Consider the following 24,394-nt stretch of genomic DNA (forward strand, 5'->3'; position numbering starts at 1 on the left):
ATGGTTACCAAAGGGGAAAGGGAGGGGGAGAGAGAAATTAGGAGTTTGGGGTTAGCAGATACAAACTACTATATATAAAACAGATAAACACAAGGTCCTACTCTATAGCATAGCGAACTATATCTAATACCTTATAGTAAGCTATAGTGGAAAAGAATATATATACACACACACCTGAATCACCTTGCTGTACACCAGAAACGAACACAACATTGTAAATCAGCTATACTTCAATTTAAAAAAAGTTTTTACTTTAAAATTACATACACACTAGATTCATTATTAAGTAGATTATCTATATTTTTAAGGATTCAAACATTTTCTCATGGAATTGTTCTTGATGGTAAAACAAAATAAATAAATATTTTCTACTGATATAATGGAAATAGTACCTTGTTCCAGAGTGGCTTGCAAGGCCACTGCCAGCAGTTACTTTTGTCCCACTTTTTCTTACACTTTCCTCGTCTCCTCCTTTCTTTTGCCTTCCCTTCACAAGCCAGCACATAACATAGAAACATTGCCAGTGTCTGGTCCAGAAGATCACAAAGACGCTCTTTGGCACCTAAAGCAATATCTGAAGAGGCATTTCTTTAAATGTATTTATCGACCTCCGGAATAAACAATGAAAACAATGTTTTCTTTTCTTTCCATTTTTAAGCTTTCCTTACATCTGTATTACCACAAGGAATTCCTTGTGGCCATTTATTTTGGCTCTACGAATATATGACACGCCTGCTACATGCTGCTTGAATTGGCAGGCTAACAAGGCTTAAAAGCTTACAAGTTTTCTAATTTGCTTCAAGTTCTATTTCCCTCACATATTTAGCTTAGTGGTCCACCAATCCAGTTCTTTAAGGCATATGAGAGGTCCTCAGCACTGCAGATGGAAGCCATGATTTCACAAGCATCCTATAGAAAACTGAGTTTTATGTCTGAAAAAAATAAGTGTGAAAATAAGGACATTTCACCTATGTGCAGAACTTTTTCATTAAGCTTTTCTTTTAAGTTTCATTGAATTTTTTTCACAATATTCCCAGGGTAACAAATTTATCTTTTACAAAAAGCAGGTAAATCAAGTTATTCTGTTTCATAAAGCAATTAAAAGACCCACCTCAGTGCATATATATGGTCATAAAAAGAAAAAAAAACAGGTGCTACCCTGTCTCTTTCAAACATAGCTCTAGCAACAAATGTGATTGGTTTTGTTAGTCAGAGGAGTTCATCTTTTTTTAAAAAAAAGATATATCTCTTTTAAAATAATATATGAAATTATGAGAACTTGCTAATAAATGCCATTTAAATATTTTAAACTAATCCAATTTAATATAAAAACAACCTAAAACCTGGATTCTGCACACAGCTGTTATCAAACAACACTGGTTAATTGCTTGCTTATGTCCATGGGACAGAAATCCCAGAGCCATTAAAAGATCACCAGAAAACTGGATTTAAAATTGAAGACAGTAGGAACTTAACATATTTGGCAATTTAAGTCCTATAATGCTCAAGCATTTGAGATGAGAGAAATACAAAATGTCACAAGACATTGCATTTAATATATGCAGGGTGATTTTGCTGAAGATTCATTCAACAAATATTTATTGGGCATCTAATATGACCTACGTACTGATCTAGGTGCTGGGGATGCAAAGTTGAACAAGAAGATTAAATCCCTGTCCTGAGAATCATACATTCAATTGGTTGGCCATGAATGGGGATGGGGGGGTGGCGAAAATAAATAAAAAATCATATCCGTCATTCATTTTATCCATTTAACAAATACCTATTATGATTCCCTAAAATTCAAGCCAATGAGGTCTTTAAAAATGTTCATGTGGAATAACAAATATTGGTGAGGATGTGAAGAAAAGGGAACCCTTGTACACTGTTGGTGGGAGTGTAAATTGGTGCAGCCACTATGGAGAACAGTACAAAGGTTCCTCAAAAAACTAAAAACAGAACTACCATATGATTCAGCAATCCCACTCCTGGGCATATATCCCAAGAAATGAAAACACTAATTTGAAAAGATACATACACCCCAATGTTCAGAGGAGCATTATTTATAATAGCCAAGATATGGAAGCAACCTAAGTGTCCATCAATAGATGAATGGATAAAGAAGATATAGTATACAATATACTATGGAATACTACTCAGCCATAAAAAAGAATGAAATGTTGCCATTTGCAACAACATGGATGGACTTAAAGGGTATTATGCTTGCTGAAATAAGTCAGAGAAAGATAAATACTGTATGTTGTCACTTATATGTGGAATTTAAAAAATAAAACACACTAATGAATGTATCAAAAAAGAAATAGACTCACAGATATATAGAACAAACTAGTGGTTGCCAGTGGGGAGAGGAAAGGGGGGAGGGGCAAGATAAGGGTAGGGGATTAAGAAGTACAAACTATTATGTATAAAATAAGCTACAAGGATAGATTGTACAGAACAGGGAATATAGCCAATATTTTATAATATCTATAAACGGAGTATAATCTTTAAAAAATTGTGAATCACTTGTATACCTGAAACTTTTATAATATCGTAAATCAACTATATCTCAATAAATAAATAAATAAAAATGAAAATGTTCACGTGGGAAAGTGTCCGTTAATCAACAAACATTTATTGTGTCCACCAACAATATGCACAGACTTGTGTCACACGCTTCTGGGGAACCAGACGAGCTTTAAAACACTGCCTGTGTACTCAAGAAACCTCTTTTGAGTTGGGGAGACAAGAACAACATAATATGAAATAAAAGCAAACAATGTAGACAATTAAGAGCAAAATTTAGTAACATTAACAACAAATGTGATGAGAGTTCTGAGAAGAGGATGTCACTCAGGCCTGAAGTTGTCAAGGGAGTTTTCCAAGAGGAGAAAGTGGAGCTGGGTCTTAATGAATGAGAAGGACCTAGGTGAGGATGGAGGGGCAGAGAGACTTCCTAGAAAGAGGAACAGCACGAATGAGGATGAGATGAGAAGATTAGGTATCAGGTATTTGTAGGATGGTGAGCACACATGGGCGGGCTAGGATGGCAGGTTCATACTGTGGAAGACAAATCATTTGTGCGTTGTTTCTGAAGATCCTTGAAAATGGCTCAAGGACTGTAATGTTTATTATAGAAATAGGAGCCGCTCTCAAAGATTTTAAGCAGAGTAGAAACTTAGTGGCCATAAATGCAGTACGGTAACAATGATCTGCCCTTGCAAAATTGTTTTATTTAAGGAGCCCACAACACACAATCAGAGCAAAGTTTACACATCTGACATACTCTGCAAGAACAAAAGATGAGAGAGAAGTGGGTGGATGTCAGAGTGTTTCTCTAGTTCACAGGCTCTGTGAGGACAGGACAGGCAGTGATTCAAGTCAGGCTGCCATGAAAAGTGGGTAAAAAAACAGACTGAAAAGTGCAGCTTCTTGCTTTCATTTTGCTAATTACACATTTATCAATGACCCCCATCATTAAGGACACATAACTGTATTCCTATTTTACAAAGTGACTCAAATGTTTTTCAGTCTTACTCTCTGCAAGGTAAATTCCTTTTAAAAATGTAGTTGAAACTTCAGCAAGAATTTCTTTTCTTCAGTTAGATTTTGCTACAGAACAAGCTCATGCCAGGAGTTAAATTTAGATAGCAACTTTTTGGCTGTAATGGCATCCTGTAAATTCCTGCTACAGGACTTTAACCAGCACCCCAGTGGCTGGAAAGTGTTCGTGCTCCTCCCAAAGTACATACTGAATTGAACTCAATTCAATTTTCAGGGCCAATTTACTCACTGATAAGATTTGGTTGAACATTCACTATTCACCAACACACACACACACAAACACACACACATTGGAAAACAATCATCAGAAGCTATCACAAAATGTTTATTTATCCTTTAAATACTTGAACAGCTCAAGTAACTCTAGTCAAATTTGTGAGTCACATAAGTATGACTATTTGTCAGAGAGGTAAACTAAACTAGCATCTAAGTGATTTGATCATGTAAAGGGATTCATCACTGTATCTAGTAAGCATCCAGTGAGGGCTTCCTTACCCGACTTCATCACTGGTATTATGCCCAATAAATTCAGATTCTCAATCTCAGTACAAAGCCTCCAATCCTTATTAGGAGCACTTATAAGACTAGTAAAAGATTGAGGAAAAAAGCTTTATGGCTAAAAAAGTTGGGAGAGGACCAAAGGTACCCTGATTTCAAGGACCAAGTAATTTAATACATCAATGCCAAAAGTTCTAGTAAGACGTGAAGGGAGTTTTCTGGGAAAGTAAATTTCTTAAGCAAGTATACACAAGAGTTCTATCGTCTATGTCTGAAGTTACTGTTGCTAGAGGCATTATTTCACATTCATATTATACACAACAGTGACATATCTGTAAGCTAACTGCCTAGAGTTAATTGGAAAGCTGGGTACTTTAGTAAAGAATATTCATCCAAGAAAAAATAGGGAGATTGACTCAAAATCAGAAATAAAAGAGTAGATATTACAACTGATGTCACAGAAATACAAAGGATTATGGGAGTACTATGAGGAATTATATGCTAACAAATTGGACAATCTAGAAATACTGGATAAATTCCTAGTAACATACTACCTACTAAGTCCAAATCATGGTGAAATAGACCAGAACAGACCAATAACAAATAAGGTGATCAAATCAGTAATCAAAAGCCTCCCAACAAACAAAAGTCCAAGACCAGATTGCTTCACTGGTGAATTCTACCAAACATTCAAAGAATTAATATCAATCCTTCTCAAACTCTTCCAAAAAAACAGAAGAGAATGGAAGTCTTCCAAACTCATTTCACAAGGCCTGCATTACCCTAATATCAAAACCAGTCAAAAATGCCACAACAGGATTCCCTGGTGGCGCAGTGGTTAAGAATCTGCCTGCCAATGCACGGGACATGAGTTTGAGCACTGGTCCAGGAAGATCCTACATGTCGTGAAGCAACTAAGCCCATGCACCACAACTACTGAAGACCTGTGCTCTAGAGCCCACGTGCCACAACTACTGAAGCCTGTGCGCCTAGAGCCCATGCTCCGCAACAAGAGAAGCCACCACAATGAGAAGCCTGCACACCGCAACAAAGAGTAGCCCCCACTCGCCGCAACTAGAGAAAGCCCACACACAGCAACATAGACCCAACGCAACCAAAACTAAATAAATAAAATTTAAAATGCCACAAGGAAAGAAAATTACAGGCCAATTTCCCTGATGAACATAGATACAAAAATGCTCAACAAAATATTAGGAAACTGAATTCAACAATATATTAAAAGGTTCATACTCCAAGATCAAGTGGGATTTATTCCAGGGATGGAAAGATGGTTCAGCATCTGCAAATCAGTCAATGTGGTACAAAACATTAACAAAATGAAGGGGCTTCCCTGGTGGTGCAGTGGTTGAGAGTCCACCTGCCAATGTGGGGGACACGGGTTCGTGCTCCAGTCCGGGAGGATCCCACATGCCGTGGAGCAGCTGGGCCCGTGAGCCATGGCTGATGAGCCTGCACTTCCGGAGCCTGTGCTCCGCAACAGGAGAGGCCACAACAGTGAGAGGCCTGCGTACCGCAAAAAAAGCAAAACAAAAAAAAAAATGAAGGATAAAAATCATATGATCATCTCAACAAATGCAGAAAAAGCATTTGACAAAATTCAACACCCAGTTATGATAAAAACTCTCAACAAAGTGGGTAGAGAGGAACACAGTAAAGGACATATATAACAAGCCCACAGCTAACATCTTACTCAATGGTTGAAAGCTTAAAGCTTTTCTGCTAATATCAGGAGCCAGAGAAGGATGCCTATTTTCAGAAACTTTTATTCAACATAGTATTGGGAATCCTACCCAGAGCAATTATTCAAGAAAAAGAAATAAAAGAAATCCAAATTGGATGGGAAGAAGTAAAACAGTCGCTGTTTGCAGATGACATGATATTACATATAGAAAACTCTAAAGATTCCAACAGAAAACTCCTAAAACAAATAAGTGAATTCAGTAAAGCTGCAGGATACAGAATCAATACATAAAAGTCTGCTGTGTTTCTATACACTAATAATGAAGTATCAGAAAGAGTAATTAAGAAAACAATCCTAAAGTAGCAGGACACAAAATTAATGCACAGAAATCTCTTGCATTCCTATACACTAATGATGAAAAATGTGAAAGTGAAATTAAGAAAGCACTCCCATTTACCACTGCAACAAAAAGAATAAAATACCTAGGAATAAACCTACCTAAGGAGACAAAAGACCTGTATGCAGAAAATTATAAGACACTGATGAAAGAAATTAAAGATGATACAAATAGATGGAGAGATATACCATGTTCTTGGATTGAAAGAATCAACATTGTGAAAATGATTCTACTACCCAAAACAATCTACAGATTCAATGCAATCCTTATCAAACTACCACTGGCATTTTCCACAGAAGTAGAACACAATTTGTATGGAAACACAAAAGATCCCGAATAGCCAAAGCAATCTTGAGAACGAAAAACTGAGCTGGAGGAATCAGGCTCCCTGACTTCAGACTATACTACAAAGCTACAGTAATCAAGGCAGTATGGTACTGGCACAAAAACAGAAATATAGATCAATGGAACAGGATAGAAAGCCCAGAGATAAACCCACACACATATGGTCACCTTATCTTTGATAAGAAGGCAAGGATATACAGTGGCGAAAAGACAGCCTCTTCAATAAGTGGTGCTGGGAAAACTGGACAGCTACATGTAAAAGAATGAAATTAGAACACTCCCTAACGCCATACACAAAAATAAACTCAAAATGGATTAAAGACCTAAATGTAAGGCCAGACACTATCAAACTCTTAGAGGAAAACATAGGCAGAACACTCTAGGACATAAATCACAGCAAGATTCTTTTTGACCCACCTCTTAGAGAAATGGAAATAAAAACAAAAATAAACAAATGGGACCTAATGAAACTTCAAAGCTTTTGCACAGCAAAGGAAACCATAAATAAGATGAAAAGACAACCCTCAGAATGGGAGAAAATATTTGCAAATGAAGCAACTGACAAATGAGTAATCTCCAAAACATACAAGCAACTCATGCAGCTCAGTATCAAAAGAACAAACAACCCAATCCAAAAGTGGGCAGAAGACGTAAATAGACATTTCTCCAAAGAAGATATACAGATTGCCAACAAACACATGAAAGAATGCTCAACATCATTAATCATTAGAGAAATGCAAATCAAAACTACAATGAGATATCATCCCACACTGGTCAGAATGGCCATCATCAAAAAATCTACGAACAATAAATGCTGGAGAGGGTGTGGAGAAAAGGGAACCCTCTTGCACTGTTGGTGGGAATGTAAATTGATACAGCCACTATGGAGAACAGTATGGAGGTTCGTTAAAAAACTAAAAATAGGACTACCATATGACCCAGCAATCCCACTGCTGGGCATAAACCCTGAGAAAACCATAATTCAAAAAGAATCATGTACCACTATGTTTATTGCAGCTCTATTTACAATAGCCAGGACATGGAAGCAACCTAAGTGTCCATCAACAGATGAATGGATAAAGAAGATGTGGCACATATATACAATGGAATATTACTCAGCCATAAAAAGGAATTAAACTGAGTTATTTGTAGTGAGGTGGATGGACCTAGAGACTGTCACACAGAGTAAAGTAAATCAGAATGAGAAAAACAAATACCATATGCTAACACTTATACATGGAATCTAAAAAGGAAAAGAAATAAAATGGTCAGAAGAACCTAGGCACAAGACGGGAATAAATATGCAGACCTACTAGAGAATGGACTTGAGGATACAAGGAGGGGGAAGGGTAAGCTGGGACAAAGTGAGAGAGTGGCATGGACATGTATACACTTCCAAACGTAAGATAGATAGATAGTGGGAAGCAGCTGCATAGCACATGGAGATCAGCTCGGTGCTCTGTGACCACCAAAGGGGTGGGCTAGGGAGGGTGGGATGGAGGGAGATGCAAAAGGGAAGAGATATGGGGACATATGTATATGCATAACTGATTCACTTTGTTATAAAGCAAAAACTAACACACCATGGCAAAGCAATTATACTCCATTAAAGATGTTTAAAAAAAAACAATCCTATTTACCATTGCATCAAAAAGAATAAAATACCTAGAAATAAATTTAACCAAGGAGGTAAAAGACCTATATATTGAAAACTATAAGACATTAATGAAAGAAATTGAAGAAGACAGAAATAAATAAAAAGATATTCTGTGCACATGGATTGAAAGAATTAATATTGTTAAAACGTCCATACTAGCCAAAGCAATATACAGGTTCAATACTATCCCTACCAAAATTCCAATGAGATTTTTTACAAAAATAGAAAAACAGTCCTAAAATTAATATGGAACCATAAAAGACCCCAAATAGCCAAAGCAATCTTGAGAAAGAACAAAGCTGGAGGCACCACACCATGGTCCTTGATTTCAAACTATATTACAAAGCTATAGTAATTAATGGTATTGGCATAAAAACAGATACATAGATCAATGGAACAGAATAGACAGCCCATCAATAAACCCACTCGTATATGGTCAGTTAATTTATGACTAAAGAAGCCAAGAATGTACAGTGAGGAAAGGATAGTGTCTTCAATAAACAGTGTTGGGAAAATTGGACAGCCACATGCAAAATAACGAAACTAAACCACTATCTTACACCACACACAAAAATTAACTCAAAATGGATTAAAGATTTGAGTATAAGACCTGAAACCATAAAACCCCTAGAAGAAAACATAGGTAGTAATAAGCCCCTTGACATAGGTCCTGGCAATGATTTTTTTTGAATCTGACACCAAAAGTGAACGCAACAAAAGCAAAAATAAACAAGTAGGACTACATCGAAATAAAAAGCTTCTGCACAGCAGAGGAAACCACCAATGGAATAAAAAGGCAACCTACTGAATGGGAGGAAATATTTGCAAAGCATATATCTGATAAAGGGCTAATATCCAAAATATATAAAGAACTCATACAATTCAATAGCCCCAAAACCCCCAAATAATCTGATTTTAAAATGTGCAGAAGATCTTAATAGATATTTTTCCAAAGAGGATATACAGATGGCCAACAGATACATGAAAAGATGCTCTACAACATTAACCATCAGAGAAACCACAATGAGATACCACCTCACACCAGTCAGGATGGCTATTATCAAAAAGACTAGAAATAACAAATGTTGGTGAGGATGTGGAGAAAAGGGAATCCTAGTGCACTGTTGGTGGGAATGTAAATTGGTACAGACGCCATGAAAACCAGTATGGAGGTTCTTCAAAAAATTAAAAATAGAACTACCGTATGATACAACAATCCCACTTCTGGGTATTTATTCAAAGAAAACGAAAACACTAATTTGAAAAGATATATGCACCTCCGTGTTCACTGCAGCATTATTTACAGTAGCCAAGGTATGGAAACAACCCAAGTGTCCATGGATGGATGAACGGATAAAGAAATTGTGATATATAAGTAGATATAATGGAATATTATCAGCCATAAAAATGAATGAAATCTTCCCATTTGTGACAACATGGATGGACCTTGAGGGCTTTATGGTAAGTGAAATAAGTCAGACAGAGAAAGACAAATACCATATGGTTTCTCTTACATGTGGGAAAAAATACACACACACACACACACACACACACACACACACACACATATAAAATCCAAGTGTTCATAGATATAGAGAACAGATTGATGGCTGCCAGAGGTGGGGGATGGGAGTGGGAGAAATGGGTGAATATTTTTGTTTGTTTAAATAAATTGAATTTTAAAAAAAGAATTAGGAGTGAAGAGTTCAGAGCACAGACAGGTCAGAATCTTAAGTTCTACATTTCCCAAACTTCACACTGAGAGTATACTTTACAGCCTCTAAAATAAGAATTCCAGTTTTCTCTTGATATTTCAGAGTGATTTATACTGGATTGGAAATTATGGGTGTCTCTTTATAGAAAAATTTAGAGAAAATGTAAAATAGGCTGTCTTTTTAACATCTTTTAACTGAATTTTGGACAAGTAGTCAATGCCCTTGCTAACACTAAAGAAAGGTGTGTAACTATAATACTGTCATTATAAAGTTGTCTTCCTGGCCCAGATAGAATAGTTCTCTTCTATCGTTCAGTCAATCTCAACAAGTCTCAAAGGAAAGATTACAAAACTTCCAAAGCAGAGGGGGGCGAGGAAGAAGATTGCTTCAATTGTACCATGAAAATGGAAAGCAACACCTAAACCCTGAAATGTAATACTCATCTTCTATAAGAACAATTCTGTGAAATCTATCAATTTCAACTCTGGTTTGCCTCAATAAATGGGAAAATAACTTATGTTCCTACTTCTGTAAGGTATATAACTTAAATCCAGATTTCATATTTTAAAAGGAAGGTATAGAAAAATCAAGCCCACATCAAATATGAAAATACCCCAAATAACTGTAAATGTGGTCACAGCAGAATTATCAAAGCCAGGGCTTCCCTGGTGGTGCAGTGGTTAAGAATCTGCCTGCCAATGCAGGGGACAGGGGTTCGATCCCTGGTCTGGGAAGATCCCACATGCCGCGGAACAACTGAGCCTGTGCACCACAACTACTGAGCCTGAGCTCTAGAGCCCGCGAGCCACAACTCCTGAAGCCAGTGCTCCTAGAGCCCGTGCTCCACAACAAGAGAAGCCACTGCAATGAGAAGCCCGTGCACCGCAACGAAGAGTAGCCCCTGCTCGCCGCAACTAGAGACAGCCCGTGCACAGCAACGAAGACCCAATGCAGCCAAAAATAAATAAATAAAATAAATACATAAAATAAAATAAAATAAAAATAATTATCAAAGCCAGTGAGGAGCAAAGTAACCTATTGATTACTTCAACCTTGAACAGTGGCCCAGAATGGTTCATCTACTTGGCTAAAATGCCTGAAACTGTTAGTGTACACATGAAGAGCACATGGTCCGATTTCATCATATCTGATACCTTGTCCATCTGCGGTCAGAATGGGTGGGCAGATTCCCAAAGTTTAACCCAATTGTCCTGATTCATTTAGTTTCTTTCACTGACAACACATATCCATGTTTGAGCTTAATTCCTGGCTATGGATGAATTTCACATTGCTGAAAACCAGAAGGGCACTCTCTGAAGCTTTGAATCCCTGGGGAAAGGCAGTCCCTTGCCACTGATATAAGGATTTATTGACCCCTGTGAGTCTGTGTCTTCCATTAATTTCAGTGCAACTGCCTTGACACCCTCTTTCAGTTTCAGAGACCACCACCTTCTTTACACACATGATTTTGTCCCAACTGCCTCTCTACTGTAGACAAACTTTAGACTCTACTTTTCTATGATGGTCTACCTGGTCTTCTTTAATTTCTAAAACCTTTTAGAATCAGAATCAGTTTATCTGCTTATAACCATCTGACTGACCCTCCCGGCCATAGTCTGTTGCTAGCCAAAACATATGATCTGGCATATTTCTCCTGCTAACCAAATGTTTGGTTTTGGCTTCTCTTTTCCTATTTCTACCTACGAGAGTCCATTTCTCCTGCTATCCTCTGTGGTCAGGATAAACATAAATACCAACTATTCCATTAAGAACATTCTCTATATCAATTTCGAATCAATTGAGACACTGGGAATTTTATTGAGTAAAAATTCCAAAAGTGAGTTTAGGGTTCACAAAATAACCACTAAAACACAATAAGAAGGATAAATTTGCTTTGCTGAGCAGATTTAATGATGTATTCTAAAGTGGTATCTTAGTTATTAGACAACTGGTATTTCTAGAGGTTAATACTACTTAACATTTACGGAGCTCGTATTCTGTGCCAGACACTGTGTTAAGAGTTTTATATTCATTATCTCATTCAATCATCCCAATACTCTATGAAGTAGATAATATTAAGGAGCAATGTTAAAGTCTAATTTCAAAACAAAATCTGTCACAAATTTCAGTTCCAGACTTGTCACCAAATAGTAGTATTGAGTTTTTCAATATTTAAAGTTCTCAGATGTCATAATAATAGAGCTATGGGCACTAATTTAAAAATCTCCAGTTTCTCAATTTTCTTCCCAGCTTCCTGTAATTACAATATGAAAGCTCATTACTTCCTATCCATGGAAGCCAGAGGATCCTGAATTGCTTATAATTTTTTGAATATATCTTTTCATGCATGTCTGGCAAATAAGTTAGAAAATGCTTGACACATTGGGTTTAAAATCTCCCATTCAAAAGAACATGTGGTCCAGAAATCTGGCATCCAGCTGGCAGAAGGGAAGCATAAAAGCCTTTGGGCATACTAAATCCCTCCCCCAATAATAAAACTCTCTACAAAAAAAAATGCTTATCCAAATCAAAGTTAAAACTTTGAACCGAGATTGAGAAATTATGAAAAAACTGTGAAGCTATAATACTACAGCAAAGTAGTCAGCACCTATTAAAACTCTCTCTGTTGCTAATTTGTAAGCTTGTCATATCAAAACCTGGAGTATGCAAATCAAAAGGAGAAGACAAAATAAAAAAGATTTCTCCACATGAGGATTTCACGACATGATTTGAGTAAGAGCCTGAAAAGAAAGCAGGATTTGAAAATAAAACTCAAGGAAAATGCTGAAGTCAAACCAGCAAGGAAGTCTGTACACTAAGGTAAGCACCAACATATATGGAAACTAAGAAAATACCTATAGATAAGAATCATTCAAAAAATCGACTCATTTTTAAATGGCCAAGCAAAAAAGGAGGAGAAGGAGTAATGGCTTAAATATTGGATTAAAGAGAGCATTTACATTTATACTCAGGTGAACGGAATCCCATTAAAACTGATAAATTCTATACTGTAGTTACCATGTTGTGTTCATCAATTTAAAATCATGTGAGTATACCTTATAGGAATGATGAGGAAATTAGGTTAACATGATATCATCTATATCACCAAGTACTGAATGACTAAAATGATTAAATTGGACTGCCATATAATTCAATGTATCAGTGAAGGAAACCAAAATGCCTTGATTCTATCTTAAATAACAGTATATCTCACAAAAGATCATAAAGTTCTCAGCATAACAGAAACTTCTTCAACTCACACTGACATAAAACTGAACTTAAATTCCCAGGGTCCAAATATGGATGATATCATCAATCACATGTACTTGTTCCACTAAAACCATTCAAGCCTCAAGGAACAAAACAACTTTCACATTAGTAATCATTGAAACAATACACCCTGGGTTATTAGGTTTGTCAAAAGTCAAACAAGACTCGTTCATCAAAGGATAAAGACTTTAAGAATGCTAGAGTTGAAAGTAATCCTGAAAGATCAAATCCAGCTCATTACCTTCAGGTAAGTAAATGAAGGACTCTAAACCATTCAGGTAGATGGCTCATATCCAGTTATTGAATACATATTGATAATAGTTCTCCATAATTTCTCTTTCATAAATACATTCTTCAAACAAACATTTATTAAGGACTAACTTCAGGGACACATAACTAGATGTCAAGGGTATAAACACAGATAAGCCACAGCTCCTCGTGTTTGCATTTTATTTTTAAAATTTCAAAAAAATTTGGAAAAGATAATCTTAGTGGATAGGTGACATGATTTCAGGAATCCAGATGTTATATAACTCATTTTAAAAAACCTTATGTTTAGGCCCACAAGGTTACTGATGAATAGGCCAAACCATAATATCCTCAGGAACTCATTCACTCCATGTGTGACCATGTCTCTCAGGAATCTTCCCATTATCTCTTTTAAAAAAAAATTATTTATTTATTTTTGGCTGTGTTGGGTCTTCGTTGCTGCACACGGGCTTTCTCTAGTTGCAGCGAGTGGGGGCTATTCTTTGTTGTGGTGTGTGGGCTTCTCATTGTGGTGGCTTCTCTTGTTGCGGAGCATGGGCTCTAGGGGCACAGACTTCAGTAGTTGTGGCTCGCGGGCTCAGTAGTTGTGGCTCGCGGGCTCTAGAGCGCAGTCTCAGTAGTTGTGGTGCACGGGATTAGTTGCTCTGCAGCATGTGGGATCTTCCCGGACCAGGGCTTGAACCAGGCGGATTCTTAACCACTGTGTCACCAGGGAAGCCCTTCCCATGATCTCTTGAGCTGCAATTCTGTCTCTCCCACAAACATCCATGCAACTTTCCTACAGTTCAGCTCTGCCTCTCTCTCAAGGAAGGCTTCCTAAGCCTTCATTGCTGGAATATCTTCAAACTGATTCCTCCTCTTCCTCACTCTCAATCACTCCTGCACTCACTACAAGATGGATTCCATCTCCACCATTCTATTAAAACTGTTCTACATTCTACAACTGCATTCAAGAACAATGCTAATTTGAATTAAACATTGCTAGAGCTGTAGGTACGTTCACTGTTACCTTCCCTAGCACAGGACCTAGCACAACTAGGTTCTCAATAAGTGTTAGCTGAGTTGAAAATTATATAAATAACAGAGGTGGCAGTAGGCATAAGATAGTAGTTACTCATTAAAAAATCTTTGAATTGTCAGTCGTGTGTAGGTAAGAGTCCATATATTTACAAAAATGTCTTTTTTCCTTCATTCATCCTCCAAATATGTATTAAGTACTATATACAAGGCACTGGACATGGTTCCTCTTCTCATGGACTTTAGTAGTCTAGCAAACTATAATTGTGATGCCACACACTTAGTAAACCTGTTTATAGAAAGAAGAGTACAACATGATTTTTTTCGATGTATCTATTTTATGGTAGAATAGAATTATAGAATGTGCTTCTTTAGAAAGGGAGAAATCTCACTTTTTCCTCTAGGGGCAGCTTCTCACCTCTACCAAGAAGAAGGCATCACTGGGTGCTCAAACAGAACTCTCCGCCACAAGCTTATTATGTCATAGTTGTGTAGCTATTTCTGTGAACCACTTTTGCGTAGGACCTGGCCTGGTACGTGACGCTTAATAGGCTCTCAATCCATTTGTTTTCATTGCACAGATGAGAAAACTAAGGCCCAGGAAAGTGAAGAAAGGCTAGTTGTTCTGGACTGTATAGAATGAGCTTTAGAATCACAAAGACCTGGATTTAACCTTTGGTCAAGATATTTAACCTCAGCATCTCAGTTTCCTTGCAGGAGTAAATCATATGACAGATGTGAAAATCCCTGGTGTGAGGTAGGCACTCCATAAATCCAAGATCCAGGTTAATGACACAGAACTGGTTTTAGACATGGTAGGACAGTTGTTAGGAATTTAAAGAAAGTGAAAAATATATAAATGAGCAAATTATGGTATTTATTTGATGTTTTAGGCTTGAGCCAAAGCAAACATTTAAATAAATTCAGTGTAGGAGAGTGCAAAAGACCTAGATGGAAAAAAGTAGAGCTTCCCTAGGGACAGAAAACAGAGCTGATGTAACAGCATCCTTAGAGACTGGAGTAGAACTTTCCCAGATATTAGCAACATCAGTTAACTAAATCGGAAAAAGTTTTATATAATCAAAATAAAGGTATAGTGCTTCAAGGTGGCAAAAACAAACAATAAATGAAAGATCTTTAAGCAGTACCTTTTCCAGACCTTTAAAAAGGAAACAATTTAAAATAAGTCTCATGAAAAATTGGAAACTTTAAACAGCTAAGTACTAATTTATGAGAATGAAAAAGAGAAAAAAATTAAATGACCCAGCTTAAAAAATAAATTTAAAAAAACCCTAAAAGATATCCCATCTTTGCCTAGTGGTTGAGAATAGGATTTTGGAACAAGAAGCCCTTATTCATAATCTTACCTCTTACCAGATAAAAGATCTTGGGCAAGTTATCTAAATCATCTGTACTTCAGTTTCCTCATCCATAAAATGACAGTATCAATGACAGTATCAATCTCACAGGGTTGGATTGTAGATTAAAGTGTGTTAATATTTATAAAGCACTCTGAAGAGTGCTTGGTACTAAAAAGTGCTTCTGAAATAAATCATCAGAATTCATTTTGTTCAATATGGAAATAGGAATCTCACAAACCTCATCCCATGACTACAATGACTAAAAAAATTTTTTTAATGTTTTGCTATGTATTTACTCTGAAGCCATCAAGTTCCTTATATAAATACTTAGGAAGTGAGGAACTCTGGAGATGAACAATATAAAGGCAAGCAGTTGACTTGTTTTCTGTTTCTCCAGAAGGATCTAGGGGTGAAAATATATAGAGAGACACATGTTAGCTCAACACAGTGAAGGACCAGCTCAGAGCTTGAACTGTCCAACAGTGCACCGACCTGCTTTGCTAGGTGGTGCGTTCTTCTGCACTGGGTTTCTATCACACTGAATGGGAAGTTGGACTAGAAACATCAAAATCACCATACGAGGCTAAGATGCCATGAGTCAGTAACTTTTTGTCAGAGAGAGGAAGTGCACTGCTAACTTGTAGGCTATGTGCATTGTACTGCATTTGGTCTTTGAGCGACAAAAAAAATGCATATAAGATAGATTCTCTTCCCTCAAGGAGTTTATAATCTATTTGAGGAGACAACCTCACCTCTCCAAATTATTAGAGGTAGCATACGACTAAGTTCTGAATGTCCCTTGCTTTATAACCACAAACTCCTAGAAATACAGAGAGAAGCTGTGCCCTCTTAGAATACTCTCTCTTATCCAAAGGTAATATTTCTTGTAAATCAGAATGACTAGGTCTATGTGAATGAAAGAAATAAGCATCCCAGGGTTCCTGTTTTCCTTTAGTGTGAATATGAAAGTGTTATATCTACCAGTGTCTCCCAAATGTGAAGCACTGCCTTGACAGCAGCAGGTCCAGGCAATGCAGGAAAGGAGAGGAGAAAGAGTGAACCTATACACTTTTATTACGCATAAAAATCTGTGCCTTTTATTGGTAGTTGAGTTGTTTAGTCATGAACTCAAGCAGACCTGAAGCTAAGATACATTCCCCACATTTTTGCTTTAATACGAGCCTGAGTCACAGACTCACAATGTGGGCAATGATGATCTACAGGCCAATTCCTTCATTTTCCAGACAAGATAACAGGACTATAAATGAGAAATCACTTGGTCACAGTTACAAGGAAGTTAGTGACACAGCCAGCACAGGAGATCAGTTCTAACAACCAAAATCGAATACTTTGTTCTACATCTTGGAGAAGTTTTAATATCTTTCTCTTTCTCTTTCTTTCTTTCTTTCTTTCCTTTCTTTCTTTCTCTGTTTCTCTCTCTGTCTCTGTCTCTCTCTCTGTGTGTGTCTCTCTCTCCTCCCTTCTCCCCTTCCTCCATCAGTATCATTCTCTCTCTCTTTCTTCTTTCTCTTCATATTTAAACTCTTAATTTTCACAGCATGAGAACACATGTGATCATAAGAACTGAAGCCACTATGTCTCTACTTAAAACCATTCTATTTATTGAAAGGGAAGTTGAAATAAATGCTTTCAAAGGTTCAGAAGAAATAGAGTAATGGCATCTTTTTACAAAGCAGACTATAAAACTGCCAGGAACTTGCTAGGGAAGTTAATAGATGATCTTTACTATTTGATGCAAATTAGCTTTTAAAACAATCCAAGCATCAAAGTCCAAAGGAAAGCAGGAGTTAGAATTAGTGACAGTGGCTGGCAGCTAGCTGGTGGAAGAGAGACCACCACGGGATTTTTCAGAGACTAAAAGAAGTTATAGCCACTTATCTACATGTGTATATTATACTGCTGGAAGCCAATGCATGAAGGGAGGGAAGGGTGCACGCACTCGGGGTGTGTGTGTGTGTGTGTGTGTGTGTTGTTGGGTAAGGGATAGAATCTTATGACTGCTGGCTAAAAGGGGGCTAAACCTAGTGAGACTGTACTGAATACATGACATGGTTCTTTCCTATATAAAAAGTGCCAAGAAATAATACTTCATCTGAGACATAAAGAAATCAGACCTTAGTCATTTAGGGCAACTAGAACTAGCAGCAAAGCAATTAACTAGGGCAGTAGAAGAGAAAGCTATAAGCAGAAAGCCTATGGGAAGCTGTATAAAGGCATATAGCCCAAAGCTTCTTAATACACAAAGTTAAAAGGAAGAGAAAAATTCTCCCTAAAGGAAAAAACCAAAGAAAGCATATGAGGTTATTAATAACAAAGTTTGATGGGAGAGAGGTACTCATAGTCATGCACTTTCATTTCCTTAAATATTACTAAAAATGCTATATCAACCTGTCTATAATAGGTAACTGATGGAATATTTATATTGATCATTTTAATAATTAATTTTCATTGAAAAAAATCTGATTCACTTGTGTACTATAAACCTATTCTCGCTGTTATTCACACGTGGGAAGCCCAGATGGTTACAATTTACAAACAGGCACGACCTAGTGGCAGCTAACAGAATTGCAAGCATAGTGGCTTGCCTGCATAAGGCTAGCTGTACAAGCATAATTTAGGAAGAAATATGTAATATCTCAAAAATGTCACCAAATAACTAAGGCCATGTCTTTACAATGACTGCTTTTCTCACTTTGGTAGAATTTAAAATACATTCATATTATTACAGCTGAATCAATTGCACAGCAATTTCTATCAATGGATAAGATTTAGAAAATGAGTGGATTTCTCATTCATAATCAATCAAACAAACATGATCTGTATAGATGGTAAATTAAACAAAGGTCCAGCCATCACTGTACCTAAAAAGAGGTTAGCTGAAATTTTTTTAAGGGATAAGAGGAGAATAATCTGGCATTAAATTGTGAACATAAAAAATGACTGGGGCTTCCCTGGTGGTGCAGTGGTTGAGAATCCGCCTGCTAATGCAGGGGACACGGGTTCGAGCTCTGGTCTGGGAAGATCTCACATGCTGCGGAGCAACTGGGCCCATGAGCCACAACTACTGAGCCTGCGCGTCTGGAGCCTGTGCTCTGCAACAAGAGAGGCTGTGATAGTGAGAGGCCCGTGCACTGCGATGAAGAGTGGCCCCTGCTTGCCACAACTAGAGAAAGCCCTCGCACAGAAATGAAGACCCAACACAGCCAAAATAAATAAATTAATAAACTCCTACCCCCAACATCTTCTAAAAAAAAAAAGACTGCATGAGAAGAAATAGCTTTTCTTCATCAGTTTTATGAAAAGATAAAGCACACTATTGTCCAAAATCTGTAGCTCATATAAAATAGATTCAATTAATAAAAACACCGGGTGATCCTTTTTATTTTTTTATATTTATTTGTTTTTTTAATTTATTTACTTACTTTTTCTTTTTTTGTGGTACGCGTGCCTCTCACTGTTGTGGCCTTTCCCGTTGCGGAGCACAGGCTCGGGACGCGCAGGCTCAGCGGCCATGGCTCACGGGCCCAGCCGCTCCGCAGCATGTGGGATCTTCCCAGACCGGGGCACAAACCCGTGTCCCCTGCATCGGCAGGCGGACTCTCAACCACTGCGCCACCAGGGAAGCCCTTACTTACTTATTTTTGGCTGCAGTGGGTCTTCGTTGCCGTGCATGGGCTTTCTCTAGTTGTGGCGAGCGGGGGCTACTCTTCGTTGTGGTGCACAAGCTTCTCACTGTGGTGGCTTGTCTTGTTGCAGAGCACGGGCTCTAGGCGCGGGGGCTTCAGTAGTTGCAGCACATGGGCTCAGTAGTCATGGCTCGCGGGCTCTAGAGCACAGGCTCGGTAGTTGTGGCGCATGGGCTTAGTTGCTCCACGGCATGTGGGATCTTCCCGGACCAGGGCTCAAACCTGTGTCCCCTGCATTGGCAGGCAGATTCTTAACCACTGTGCCACCAGGAAAGTCCTGGGTGATCCTTTTTAAAAGTCATGGTTACTAGAAACCACTTTGGTAGAAATCTTTTCAATACATGTCCCCCTTTTTTTTATTTTTTGCTTTTGGTCTTAATAAACAACATACAGTAAACCTAACTAAATCTTTCTTTCATTACTAGAGATATTATAATGGCTAAAGGCCAGCATTCCTGGACATCAATTCTTCTCAAGGTTAATAGAAGCTGTTGGGGTTTGGCTTGAATATGAATTGACCTTAGACTACAACACAGGTAGTTTTTTTTCTTATAATCTCTGGTAAATTCATATTTTATTTCTCCTAATGACCAAATGCAGATAAAATTCTTATTGATTGTGGGTTTCAGACAGTTGAGTTCCATTTAACAGTTCACTGTATTTCACAAAATGTATCAACAACCCTCAGTAAAAGGAAAATGATGATCTTACAATGTAAATTCAAAATTAAATATATCTTATAATGCTAGCTAAAATCAAGAAAATCTGCTCCTTACAATTGCAAAGGTTGATAACATAAAGAATGGAAGAACATTCAATTTTCACATCTAGTAGGAACTAGAAATGAGACTTAAAACCTGAGAAAACAACTCATTCCATATTCCATTTCTTTACTAGGTTATTCATACCAATAGATAAATCAGGAAAACGATTAGTAATAAGTGGAATAGTGCTGTACCTACTAAAGATGGTATACTGTGTTTGCTATCCAAATATACCAGTTATGCTAAGCAGAGGTAAGAAGAGCATGCTTTAAAAACTATCTGATGCAACAGAAATGCCGTTTCCTAAAAGCAGTGGTAAGCTGAAATGATAAAACAGGATCAAAAAAGAAAAGGGAAGGGAGTAATGCAGAAAAAAGGGAGCTAAAACAGACTTTTTAGTGCTGAGTGCATAGTAGGTTTTCACAAATACATGTTAGCGTAAATATCGAATTCTAACATAGAGCCAATCAAAAAGCCTCCCTCCAGTAAATTACTTTGAGTATATATATTCGCACCTAGAAAACTCTATTTAGGGCACATCTTGTAAACTACTATGTATTTATTTTGTTATGATAGCAGTAACTCTTTTAAATAAATTAGAATATTTGTTGCTCATTATACTGTGAATGATACAAAGCTGAACTTAACTTTGAAAGCTCTGCTTCTGAAGAAAATGCATGCGGTTTTCCGCTAAGCACACACAAGCGACATTTCCATCTGTATGGTATTCTTTTCAGGAGATTACTCCCTCTAACACAGGGTAGCACGAGCATTCCATCCACACAGAACTTGAAAATCCTTGCATAAGCAAAGTGTTACTGTTATTTGGAAAAACTTCCACTGGCAAACTGAAACTCAAAAAACATTGTAAAGTGTTCATCTTTATTCTACTTTTAGCCCACATTTCTATTTCTAAACAATGAACAAATATTTTGGAGTGTGTATGAAACTGATGAAAGAAAATAATCTTCCCTCCAGATACAAATGCATATTTATTTTTTAAAATAGGTGCACATGCAAAAATTCAGTGGTGATACCAGTTTTAGACTCTTTTTTACCAGGCTGCCTTATACTACTATTAGTGAGAAAATAATTCTTCAATTATATTTCATTGAAAAAGAGGACACAGAAGATTAATATTCTGTATTCTTTCCCCCCAACAAACTCTATGAATTTGGAAGTGCTTAAACTGAAAGCAGCTACCTCTTTATGATAATGATTCTGGTCCCAAAGTAATTTTCTCAATGCTATAATTTCTATGACAAATGATTTTTATTAATATTGCTGGCCCATCAGATACTACAAAAGTCCATAAGTTCACATTAGGGTCTTGTTACAATAACACCTCATTTATTGGAACACTATCAGGCAAGGAGGTATTCAATAAAATTGAGATTTCAAAAAACAAAACTCTTAAACATGAATATTTGTCTCATCATCGATCTGGAGACAAATCTTTCTGAAATGTTTTTAAAATTTTGTTGCTTCCTTAGACATAAGAGAGTAAAAAAAGAAAAGTTATACTTTTTCTGATAATTCTAGGTCATCATTACAAAGAAACATTAGTCATGCCTTGAAGGAAATGTTGAGCACTTTTTAAATGTCCCAAATGCCTGTGTGCTTGGAATCCTCATGCCTACTTTTATAGCCTGTCTGTCTTCCTCCTCACTGGCAAGTATTTATTAGCTGTGACTTCAAGAGTACAACTGCCTCTGTCACCTGCCCTACAAACACACTGATTAAATTTTCTGTTTTACAAAACCAGATTCAATCAAAGAAAACATAGCAGACAACTGCTCTGTGTAAGGTGTTAACTCAAACATGCTAGATTTGTGTCTTGAAATACAAATGATGTGGGCTCTGGAATGCTTTTAGGGAGCGCTTGGGGGCTTCTCTATGAGGACAGTTCAAAAGCTTTAGGATCTGGCTTTCATGAGATCTCAAGTGTCTGTTTAGAAGCTGAGGTCTGGAAGTAGTGCCCCATCTCTTTATGGGACATGACTCTTCTCTCAGAATGCTAGTTAGCATTTAAGATGCAACCGGGAGGAAACAGTCCATGAAAAGACCGTGAAGGTCTTAGAGCTCCAATGGCATGGGTGGTGGGAAAGGGATAGATCTCACAATTGGCTATGAGCCAGGAATGATATCCAAAATATTAAACACCACTTCTAGCATGGGCACAAGCCAAACAGGACTGATGCTACTCTGCTAGGAATTCCCTTTTTTTTCTCCCCCTGAATCATGGGGGTGACCAGGAAGTGAGCAGTGGAAAGCGTGCTCTGGTCAGTGCCTATTTACCAACTAATAAGGAATTATTCCAATAAATATTTCAGTAAGATATGCCCATACAGATGTATACTGCTAGACTATCACACTGATACTTTGTGCTAGGTGCTTGCTAATGCATGCCACATGCTCAGATCCCTTGACATTACGTGCACAGTGTAAAGGGATGTACAAAAGCTTGTTTGAACTTAAGTTGTTGAGCGAGAGGGAGGCTTAGATTTTCCAGGAAGCCAACTAAGAGAAAGCATAGTTTGGATTCCTAGGGAGAGACAGAGCCCTTCTTAAATCTAAAATATGACTAAAAGGCATGCCAACGATTAGGAAATACAAGGGAACTGGTTATTGCTGCTTCTGTTTATTTATCTTAGTACAAACTTTGGAGTTACTCATTGAACACATGATGATTTCGAGAGATAATTACAGTAGGTTATAAAGACTACTTGTGGGTAAATTTCTAAGCCCAGCTTCACTGCTTACATATTTTATTTAAGGGAACTTCAGATTAAAAAGTGATAATGACCATACATGTGAAAGCTATAATTAACCCATTTACTTATTGCTACTGAGGAAGCTTTCTTGGTGGGCACAATATTAATATGTTTCCATTTAATGACAAAGATAAAATTGTAATCTAAGTGTAATGATGAGGACATTGCAACAACTTGGTCCATAAAGGCTGGAAGAACAAAGTGGATTTCCCCTGGACCCTGGATGAGCTGCACTTAGTATAGCATCTAGTCCCACCAGTCTTCTGTTTTCTGTGCCAAACTGGCTCCCTCACTCCTTCCTGTCATTTTCAGCATTTTTTCATGTGCTTAATCCTGAAAATGACTATATCATCATTGTACTAGAAAGAATAAATGTGACATAATATAGAAAGATGAAAGGCTAACAATAATGTGAACTAAGGCAAAAACAGTAATCTCGATGTTAGTTTATTATTATTCTAAATGACTTTGTATTTGTCAACTGTTTTGGCCAAGCAGAATTCCAAAACACTGCCAAAAACCTTTATCAGCAGTAGGAGACTGAAAGTCACCACTAAATTCTGGCCCCTAGACAGCATATTGGCCAATGATGCTAGTGGCTGACTAAAAATACGTCCACATAAATCACAAGACTGGCAAACAGAATGGCATCAATGGAGTCAAGAAATGTAAATCCAACTCTGTTGTATGCTTTATTTCTTGGGGATTTTAAACTACACATCAAACATTCTAACAGCATTGATCCCTTAGCACGAGCTAGTGCGTGAGCTACGGAAATTTTATCAAGATAACTGATAGGAGATAGTCACGTAATTTATTGTAAAATGCTGTGGCCTTGTAAAAGGAGCAAAAAGGAATGTCAAAGTTGACCTCTCGCTTCCAAGCAGAGATAATAGAGAGCCTACTCGGCTTTTGGTGTGAAAAGACTCAAAGGACTATAGACTCTGTGTAAGGGAAAAGTTCACATCAGTTTCCAATTATCTGAATTTCATTTAAAGGTGAGTGTGTATGATTTATGAAAAACAGAGTAATAAAGCATGAAAGTTCAGATGAATTGAAAATATAATAACAGGAAATATGCACACTGTGTTTACTACGTGCCTGGCACTAACCTTAGCATTTTCATGTACATTACTTTATTTACTGTTCATAACAATCCTATGAAGTAGATACCAGCATTTTCCCCATTTTATAGATGAGGAAACTGAGATACTGAAAGACAAGTAATTTGGTCCAAGGTCATACAGTGGATGAGTGGAAAGGCCGGGTCAAATTCAGGCATGCTCTAGAATGCTTGCTGTCAATCACTACTCTGTACTGCCTCCCATGGGCACAAAAGTGAACAAACATAAC

The 24,394-nt window shown here is 37.4% G+C and overlaps 1 protein-coding gene across 8 annotated transcripts in view; it reads right to left on the reverse strand.

The window, feature by feature from the left end:
- The window catches only part of MBNL3 (muscleblind like splicing regulator 3), a 128,506-nt gene that overhangs the window by 75,718 nt on the left and 28,394 nt on the right, over positions 1-24,394 (reverse strand). Inside the window, exon 1 of one of the 8 annotated variants that reach the window (XM_032620140.1) lies at positions 19,453-19,509. The exons of 6 other annotated variants lie outside the window; for them this stretch is intronic. The gene's annotated coding sequence lies outside the window, so the exon portion shown is untranslated. Of the gene's footprint in view, positions 1-392; positions 496-19,452; positions 19,510-24,394 lie in introns of those variants that run through there. One more of the 8 variants, XM_032620141.1, reaches the window with a different exon arrangement.

Source organism: Phocoena sinus, chromosome X (assembly GCF_008692025.1).
Source record: "Phocoena sinus isolate mPhoSin1 chromosome X, mPhoSin1.pri, whole genome shotgun sequence".
NCBI classification, from domain to species: Eukaryota; Metazoa; Chordata; class Mammalia; order Artiodactyla; family Phocoenidae; genus Phocoena; species Phocoena sinus.